The sequence below is a fragment of the Nycticebus coucang genome, chromosome 3 (genome assembly GCF_027406575.1).
Source record: "Nycticebus coucang isolate mNycCou1 chromosome 3, mNycCou1.pri, whole genome shotgun sequence".
Lineage (NCBI taxonomy): Eukaryota > Metazoa > Chordata > Mammalia > Primates > Lorisidae > Nycticebus > Nycticebus coucang.
In genome coordinates this window covers 19,550,302-19,559,047 of record NC_069782.1, presented here as the reverse complement: position 1 = coordinate 19,559,047, position 8,746 = coordinate 19,550,302, and the positions used below count along the sequence as shown (strand labels likewise).

At 40.0% G+C, this 8,746-nt stretch overlaps 1 pseudogene; it reads right to left on the bottom strand.

Moving 5' to 3' along the window:
- Nucleotides 1-6,521: 6,521 nt before the first annotated feature.
- Nucleotides 6,522-7,270, bottom strand: LOC128580881 (26S proteasome regulatory subunit 4-like; annotated as a pseudogene).
- Nucleotides 7,271-8,746: the final 1,476 nt, after the last annotated feature.

The following is an 8,746-nucleotide window of genomic DNA, read 5'->3' as shown; positions in this document are numbered from 1 at the left end:
AACCATCTGGAAAAAAAGGTTTATTATAAATTATTAAGTGAAAAGAACAGGTTATTAGACAGCATGTATACACATAGTGTAATGCACATAGCTAAATAGTACAGATTGATGGATCAGTCAATCAATCATGATAATCAGTGCGTCGAAACACTGAGAAGCCCTTCAACCCCCTCAACCTCAAACTGAAGAACTGTGTTTCTGTACCCTTCTGTTTTGCCCTATACCAGCAAGAGAAGCAAACAGAATAGAATACATTTCTGGAAGGAAAACAATATTAACTATCACTCAGATGCTAACATGCAGAGAATCCAGAGCATTGTACCACACCAAAGAATCACCGCAGGTCACCGGGGGCTCTTCTTCCTCTGGGCTTTCCCTCTCTTTGCTTCCTCTTTATCTTTATGGTTTTCCCATCCCATTACACACTCCTGTATCATCTCACACCACCTGGACATTACTAGATCATTACCATCTCCATAGAAACACGTTTAAGGCTTCCAAAGGTTTCAGAATGAGAAAATTTTGAGGTAAAACCCTCTTGCTAACATTTAGCCCACCACATATAATGTAAGGTTTATAGTAAATGACACCCTACCAGGGATATCAGGAGTGACAGGGACAGAACACCCTGTCTGGTTTCATCGACTTTGCCACGTAATTAAGCAGACATGTGATGAAAGGTTTTAAGAGAAGATATTCAACTTTTATGGAAAACAGAATTTACCCAGTCAGAATCAGGCTAGACTTACAAGTTACTTACTTCTGCGTTCTATGTTTTAAAGTACTCTTTTGCTTCTCTCTCTTCCTCATCATGTTATAGTCTTCCGTGGCCAAAAAGAAAAAAAAAGAAAAAAGAAAAAGAAATAAAATGGCCTCACTCACCATTCGCTTCTTAGAGGAAGTTTGATATGTGAACTCTCCTGCGTAACTGAAGCCATGGCTTTTGGACTGAGGTTGAACTTACTGGAGCCAAAAAAGATGTGAAAGACCATTGTCTAACAATAAAGACACTAGAATAAAATAGACAGGGAGGTGAGCTTTCTAAGGTTAGATTAGCAGAGGTCCTCAAACTTTTTAAACAGGGGGCCAGTTCACTGTCCCTCAGACCGTTGGAGGGCCGGACTATAGTTTAAAAAAGAATATGAACAAATTCCTATGCACACTGCACATATCTTCTTTTGAAGTAAAAAAACAAAACAGGAACAAAAACAATCACACCACACCATGTGGAGTTTGAGGACCCCTGGATTAGAGGATGCATGTTGGGGTGGGGGGAGGTAGAGAAATGGATAGCTAGGATTGGGCTAGACCTTTGGGGCTGAGGAATCTTGACTTGGTCCTGAAGGCCATTGGAAAGGCAGCCGTAGAGTTGAGACAGCAGGGCCTCCCTCTCCTGCGCCTCTACCATTATCTCTCCCAGCTTCTGCTCCTGGCTCATCTCTGTCTCCCCTTCCCAGGTGGAAGTCACTTATAAGTCCTGGAGCCTTGCTTTTGTGATTCTGATGCAGGGCATTAGACCTAATTTAATTTGAAAATAATATAGTAAGATGAAAGGAAATCCCACTTGAGCTTCTCATTTTAAAAAGAGTTGAAAAAAAAAAGATGAAGTGAGCTCCAGACCTGAACCTCAAAGAAGGCCCTCTGGTCAATGGTGGCAGACGGGCCGGATGTTTTTCCTATCTGGGTCTTATCCCCTCTGGCACAGGGCTAGTGGAGTGAGAGCTGCACCCCACAGAAGTGCAAGCCAACTTGCTGATGCTGCCCTCTTATTTAGCTCATGGAAATTTCATAGCATCTAAGGTCTAGCTTTCCCCTCGGATTTGAGGGGAAACCATCTGTAGTCTTCTTGAACTAGCTTCATGGAAGGAACTTTGTTACTGTGCAGAATTTTCCCCAAGATTAATTGAACTTGACATCCTGAACGTCTTTTGCATGATGTACTAAGGTAGTGTTTTTGAAAAATGTCAGTATCTGATTCTTGGTGTGTGGTTTTTAGATGTCGAAAATATTTCCACATCTCAAATTCCCTTTAAGAAGCTGGAATGCAATGCATTTCTGGGTTTTCTTCAGTTTGGTTAAATCCCCACCTTGCTATATCGGTACTAAATATACTCCAAATCAACAATTTATCACAATAACAAAAAATCCTGAATGATATCCAGAGCGCCTGGCCTCGGTTCAACACCAACCATTCTGTAGTTTACGGGAAATTAGGATCACAGGCCAACTTTACATTAAATGAAAAGCATACGCTACCATCTTGTGGACAAAATACAAATAACACAGGTATGGTCAGGAGGACATGCCATCTTTTGCATTATAGCAAACACCTATCTTGTCCTGGGTCCCCACGAGCATTCATGATGCTCAACCCATGCAGTTTGGAATTTTGGTCCTAAATCATTTTTGTCAAAAAAATTGTTGTAGTTCAACATGAAGAAACAGGAGCTTACTGAGAAAGTTTTATAACATAAATACTTAACGTCAGGGTCCTCATGTAACCTTGGTCTTTGACTCCTATCTCTCCAGTTTTCGTTCTTCTTATTGCAAAATGGAAATATTGATTCTGGTCTTCTCATATAAGATACATAGACTTTTGGGTGATGTTGACAGGATTATGTTTGCACAGTGTTGAGTTGAATGGTCTGTATCCAAGAGAAATTAATTTATGAGCCAGTTATTTTCTAATGCAAAAATTAGTTGTTTTTCTTCTGGATGAATTTTACATGCACACGTGCACACACACACAACAAACACAGATGCATACTCGCTACTTACTATGGTAATAAAAGATAACATTCTAGAATATAGAAGCATGAATGCTGTCATCACAATTAGACCAAGTAGCAGAAGTCATAAAATCTTGGCATCTTAGCGTAGGCAAGGACCTTCAAGTTCATCAGATCCAATCACTTTTCTAATGCTTGAATCAATTTTACAATACCAATGTCCTCTTTCAACATCTCTTTCTAGAATATACTAGCAATGGTAACCATGTAAAAGACAGGGAAATGGGAGATTTCTAATACAAATTTCCATGAATGTATTTGTGTGTGTGTGTGTGTGTGGGTGGGTGAAGAGAGAGAGAGATATTATCTAAATTGGTCTAGTCATTACAGAATCTCTAAGGAGGAATCTTTAAATACAAGCCATTTCCCACCCTTAAAGCTCTAGTCTATTTACAGAATGCCAAATAGCTTCTTACCCACTAGAGCTCAGAAGACTTTCTAAAGTTAGAATTTTCAAGTGTTAAATGTTCTTTCACCTCTTAAAAAAAAAAAAAATCAAGCTATCTACCACAAGCTGAAGGTTTGTTTTATTCCCTCAATCGTTCCTTTAAGCCGTCCTATCTAAGTTGAGGCTATGTGTAAATATATGTTTGTGTGTGTGTGTGTATGTGCAAGTTAGGGAAATATGTGCAGGGGTGTGTGTGTGTGTGTTCTGGGTATGTTTCTTACTTATAGGAAAATTACTATAACCCCCCAGGTTAGTACTTGTGGCAAAGTACCCCTTAAGTTGGGGGAGGCCTATCAATATCTGTTTTGTTGTGAGAAATAAAATATAGCAGATCTTACACAGTTTTCTTAGCTGTAAAGAATGAAGTAATCTGTATCTTTTCTACCTCCCATAGAGATATTTTGAAGATTATGATGCCATCATCTCTCATGAGCTCGCTCATCTCATGAGTTCACTCATCTAAGCATATATACATGTGTGCATGTATACAGAGGGTGCCAAAAAAGTATACACATTTTAAAAAATGAAAAAGCTGTATTAAATTTGTAGCAATCAAGTCACATTTGACTTCTGCAATTACAAGAGATATAAGGTATATATACAAGATGACAAACGTCACTGGTATATATTGAATGTTCTAATTTTATTTTATTTATTTTTTTCTTTTTTTTCTTTTTATTAAATCATAGCTGTGTACATTAATATGATCATGGGGCACCATACACTTGGTTCATAGATCGTTTGACACATTTTTATCACACTAGTTAACATAGCTTTCATAGCATTTTCTTAGTTATTTTGCTGAGACCTTTACATTCCACATTTACTAGGATTCGCATATACCCTTGTAAGATGCACCGCAGGTGTAATCTCAAAATCCCCCTCCCTCCACCTACCTCCCCCCTCCCTCCCCTCCCTTTCCCCCTTCTCCCTATTCTTAGGTTGTAACTGGGTTATAGCTTTCATGTGAAGGTCCTACATTAGTTTCATAATAAGGGTGAGTACATTGTTCTAATTTTAATACAGGTTTTTTTTTCTGAATGAATTGTTCACTGAGTATGTTGTAATAGAAATACATTATGATTTAGAAATAGAAATACATTATGTAATAGAAATACTGCCCTCACGACAAAGAGCCTATTTCAAAAGAAGTGTGCTTCCCTCACTTTACTGTCAATGCTGAAGTTCTGGGTTTTTGTAAATAGAAAAGCCCTAAAACCACCACAAAATGATGCCAATGGTGACAGCAGCAGTAGCAGAGATAGTTCACTACTAGAACAGGCCTTGGTTCCCAGCATTGGCTGTAGAAAGAACAAGCTAGAATTAGAAACTTTATTACTGGAATATTTTTACACTGCTGATAGGACTGCAAACTAATACACCCTTTTTGGAAGGAAGTATGGAGAATCCTCAAAGAACTCAAATTAGACCTCCCATCTGATCCTGCAGTCCCATTACTAGGCATCTACCCAGAAGGAAAAAAAATCATTCTATCATAAGGACATTTGCACTAGACCAGGCATCCTCAAATTTTTTAAACAGGCGGCCAGTTCACTGTCCCTCAGACTGTTGGAGGGACGGACTATAGTTTAAAAAAAAAACTATGAACAAATTCCTATGCACACTGCACATATCTTATTTTGAAGTAAAAAAACAAAACGGGAACAAATACAATTCACACCACCTCATGTGGCCCGCAGGCCGCAGTTTGAGGACCTCTGCACTAGACTATCACAGCTCAATTTACAATTGCCAAGATGTGGAACAACCTAAATGCCCACCAACCGAGAAATGAATTAACAAGCTGTGGTATACGTATACCATGGAATTCTATTCAGCCATTAAAAAAGATGGAGACTTTACATCTTTTGTATTAACCTAGATGAAAGTAGAACACATTCTTGTTAGTAAAGCACCACAAGAATGGAGAAGCAAGAATGTAATGAACTCAATTCTAGTAAGAAGGCAGTAGATGAGCTAATACAAGGGGGGATAGGGGAATGAGCAAGTGGGGAGAAGGGAGGAGGGAGAATGGGGGTCACGGTGTATGGCACACCTCTTGGGGGTGGGACATAATTATAAGAGGGACTGTATCTAATAAATGCAATCAGTGTAACCTAATTCTTTGTACCCTCAAAGAATCCCAAACAAAAATAAATAAATAAATAAAAGAAATTGTATCACCACACATGAGTGACTGCCCAGGGCTCCAGAACAATTCTGCTTCCTTCCTATTTTGAGTTTTTTGACCTCCCTCCTTGGGGGTCTTTGGTGGGTCATTTTTTTCATTATATCCTAATGGCCAAAAGTATAAATACGGTCTCTGAAGAGAGGCCATTACTTTAAAAGTCTGAGAAAGCTTTTCAAGAAAAGCTGGATATAGACTGTGCCTTGATTAGCTATAAAACCACCAGTACTGATGCATCTTAAAAATCAATAAGAAAGTTACCTCATCCCATGATAAGAAGCAACTTTCTATATCTTGTAATTTTCCACAATTTGGGCATAGTATTTTCAGTTTACATACATTTTTATGTAAAAGATGAATCATTGAATACTAATATAAGCTTATCATGAAATCGTCAATATTCTGTGCTAAAGAAGACTTAGTTGCATTCTTACAGAGTTAGAAGAAGTTAAAATTATTCTCGTCTCTGAAAGACCTTATCTCCAAGTTAATAGTGGAACTCCATTAGAATAGTGAAACTCAACTTACCACTGTCTAGAGTGTTTCCCACAGTCCATCTTTTAAGTTCTTATTTGTTCTGTATTTGAAAACCATGTGTAAGAGCCATAAAAGATAATCTGAGAGTCAAGACATGGTAGAAATTTGAGGAAGAGTCCAAGAATAAGAAGAGTGATATTATTTGAGGAATATCTATGATATGCCGAGTATCACACACTACCTCCAATCTTTACAATAACTTGACTTTGGTGCATAAGTTGCAAAGTTGGAAGTATTAGACTTGAAACTCAAAATCTACACCCTGATTATGCCATGTGTATAGTCCTTGTCTGAAGACTGAAGTGTGACAAGGGTGAGTTTTTTTTTTTTTTTTGAAGTGTCTGTGACAAGAGCCCACTTTATTGGGAAGCAGAGTGCTGCACACTGACCAGCAGATGAAGGCCACCCAAGGGGCAGCTTATACATCATATTCCAAAAGATACAAAGGATGTTTGCTAATATCAGTCAAGTGGAACATGGACGACTCTAGGCAGCTTCTCCAACCTCATCCCTCTGGGGTCAGGTAAACTCCCATTTTCCTGATAGTAGCTGTGGTTCACTAGAGATAAAGCCCCTCAGGGGTGCCTTCTTGTTTTTTATACAGAACACTTTCTTTAGATTTTTTGAAGTCTTCATTTGTTACTTTCATTCTACGTTCTCTTATACCCATCTCTTCATAATATTCAGGATGGGTGAGACGAAGCTCCACAGATTCCTTAATTTCCTGGATTTGGTTGTCCAAGCTCCCAATATCAGCATAGGTCTTTTGGGGGGCCTTTTCCACCTTCATCACTGTGACCAGGGAATCTGTGTCATCCATCAGCACCCCTATCACAGCATGCACCTTGTGGTTGAGCAGGACCGAACAGCCTGGTTCCAGCAGATCCTTGTCAACAAATGAAAGGATGCTGACATAGTGTTCTGAGCCCACAGATGTAGACACAATGGCATGATTGTCATCAATGATCTCTTCCAAGGTTCCTACTGACATTGGGGTCCCCCTCAGATCATCCACTTTTGATCATTCCTCCTCTTGCTTTTCTTCCAATGGTTTCATTTGTTCCTGATTTCTAATGAATTCCTCCTCCATGAGAAGATAGTCTTTAATTCTCTCTAACTTCAACAATTTTAATCGGCACTGAGTGTGAGGTGTCACCAGTGGTAGTTTACTGGCTGCATCTGGTCCCTTTGTTTTCTTCTTCTTTTTCCCCACTCTGGTTGGTACAGGGGTTCGTATTTCTTTTTCTTATCCTTGTCATCCTTCTTGCCACCTCCAGGACCATGGCCACCACTCTGACTTTGACCCATTTTGCCTCGGCTGCTCGATCTCCAGGGTGAGTTTTGATAGACAAAGAGTAAATTTTATAAAGCAAAATAAAGCAAAATACCCACCTAGAAAGTGTCCGATGAGCATCCTGGCTGTTTAAGATTGGGACTTGAGAGAGAAGTCAAAGCAAGTGATATGGAACTTTTGGTCACCTGCATAGACACCAGAGCTAAAGCTATGAGGAGTGAAGGGACGAAGGGACGATACAGAGAGAATGGAGCAAATATGCTGATCCTGGAGAATGCCCACAGGCACCTGGGTCGGATTACCCAATGTGCCTCTGACCTGCAAGCAAACCACGAGGCAAGAGGTGGATGTCCTCACAGACCATTTATCGATCAGGCACCTGCAATGCAGAGAGAGAAGTGACTTGTTCAAGGACAGACATCAAACCAGTATCCAAAGTGGTACCATAAACCAGGGCTCACATACTCCAGCTCATTGCTTTTGTCCCACAACTTTAAACTACAGTCCTCCTGACTTTTCTAAGCCTTTTATTATCGCCCCATCAGGTAAGAACAAATAAATTCTGAAGAGAGCACACCAACTCCACCCAGGCTTCCATCTCTATTGGCCTGACAGTTTTCTGTTTCCCTACTAAAATGATCCCATGTTAAATCTTGGTGTACATGGAGGGCAGAAGGCAAGACAGTGTGGGGAAGCAGGAGTCAGTATGAGTTTTCTCATTTAATTAACTGTATTCAACAGAACTAATGCCATAAGCAAATTACTAAAGGCCAGAAGTATATCCCTTAACAAATACTTGGTCCCCAATTTTTTTTTTGGCCCATTAGTGACCAGAAGAATAGCCTCATAAACTAGGGTCTGCCAAAGCCAAAAGAAAAATGTGTATAATTGGAAAAAGGTTGAAAACAATCCTGGATAATAAATCACACTTACTCAGTTCCTTGGTCCTTCCAACTCTACAGCGAGCATCACATTTCATAAGGGAGCCATGGAGATGAGGCAGATGCTGACAAGGAGTCTGTTCTTACTAGGCACCAGAGGGAGACCCTGGAGATGAGTGAAATCAGTCGTTTACTTAGATTTCACTCATTTCTTTGAAGGCTGCATCATGCTCAGGAAGGCCATGGCTGCCTGCTCCCCTTGAGGTCCAGAGCAGGGCCCAGTGGCTCGACCATTATCTACAGGGAAGCTGGCAGGAAGAGATCAACAAAAAAATCTCTTCTAATTGGGTGCTCTGATAATCTCCTCCGTTGCCCTGCAGAAAGGCCAGCTACCTATCTCATTTCCTTGGACCGCCTGGAGTTACAATTTTTTCTGACATTTATTGGATCTTTCTCCCAGGGAGATAGCTGTTCAGCAAAAGTAGAGCTCCTCTGCCACCCGAGGGCATTTTCTTTAGCATGTGGATACACATGCATGCAGGCACAGACATGTTCACACACTAGTGTCTCGCACAGATTGAAACCAGCTGAAATAGTTTTGTCAGGGAG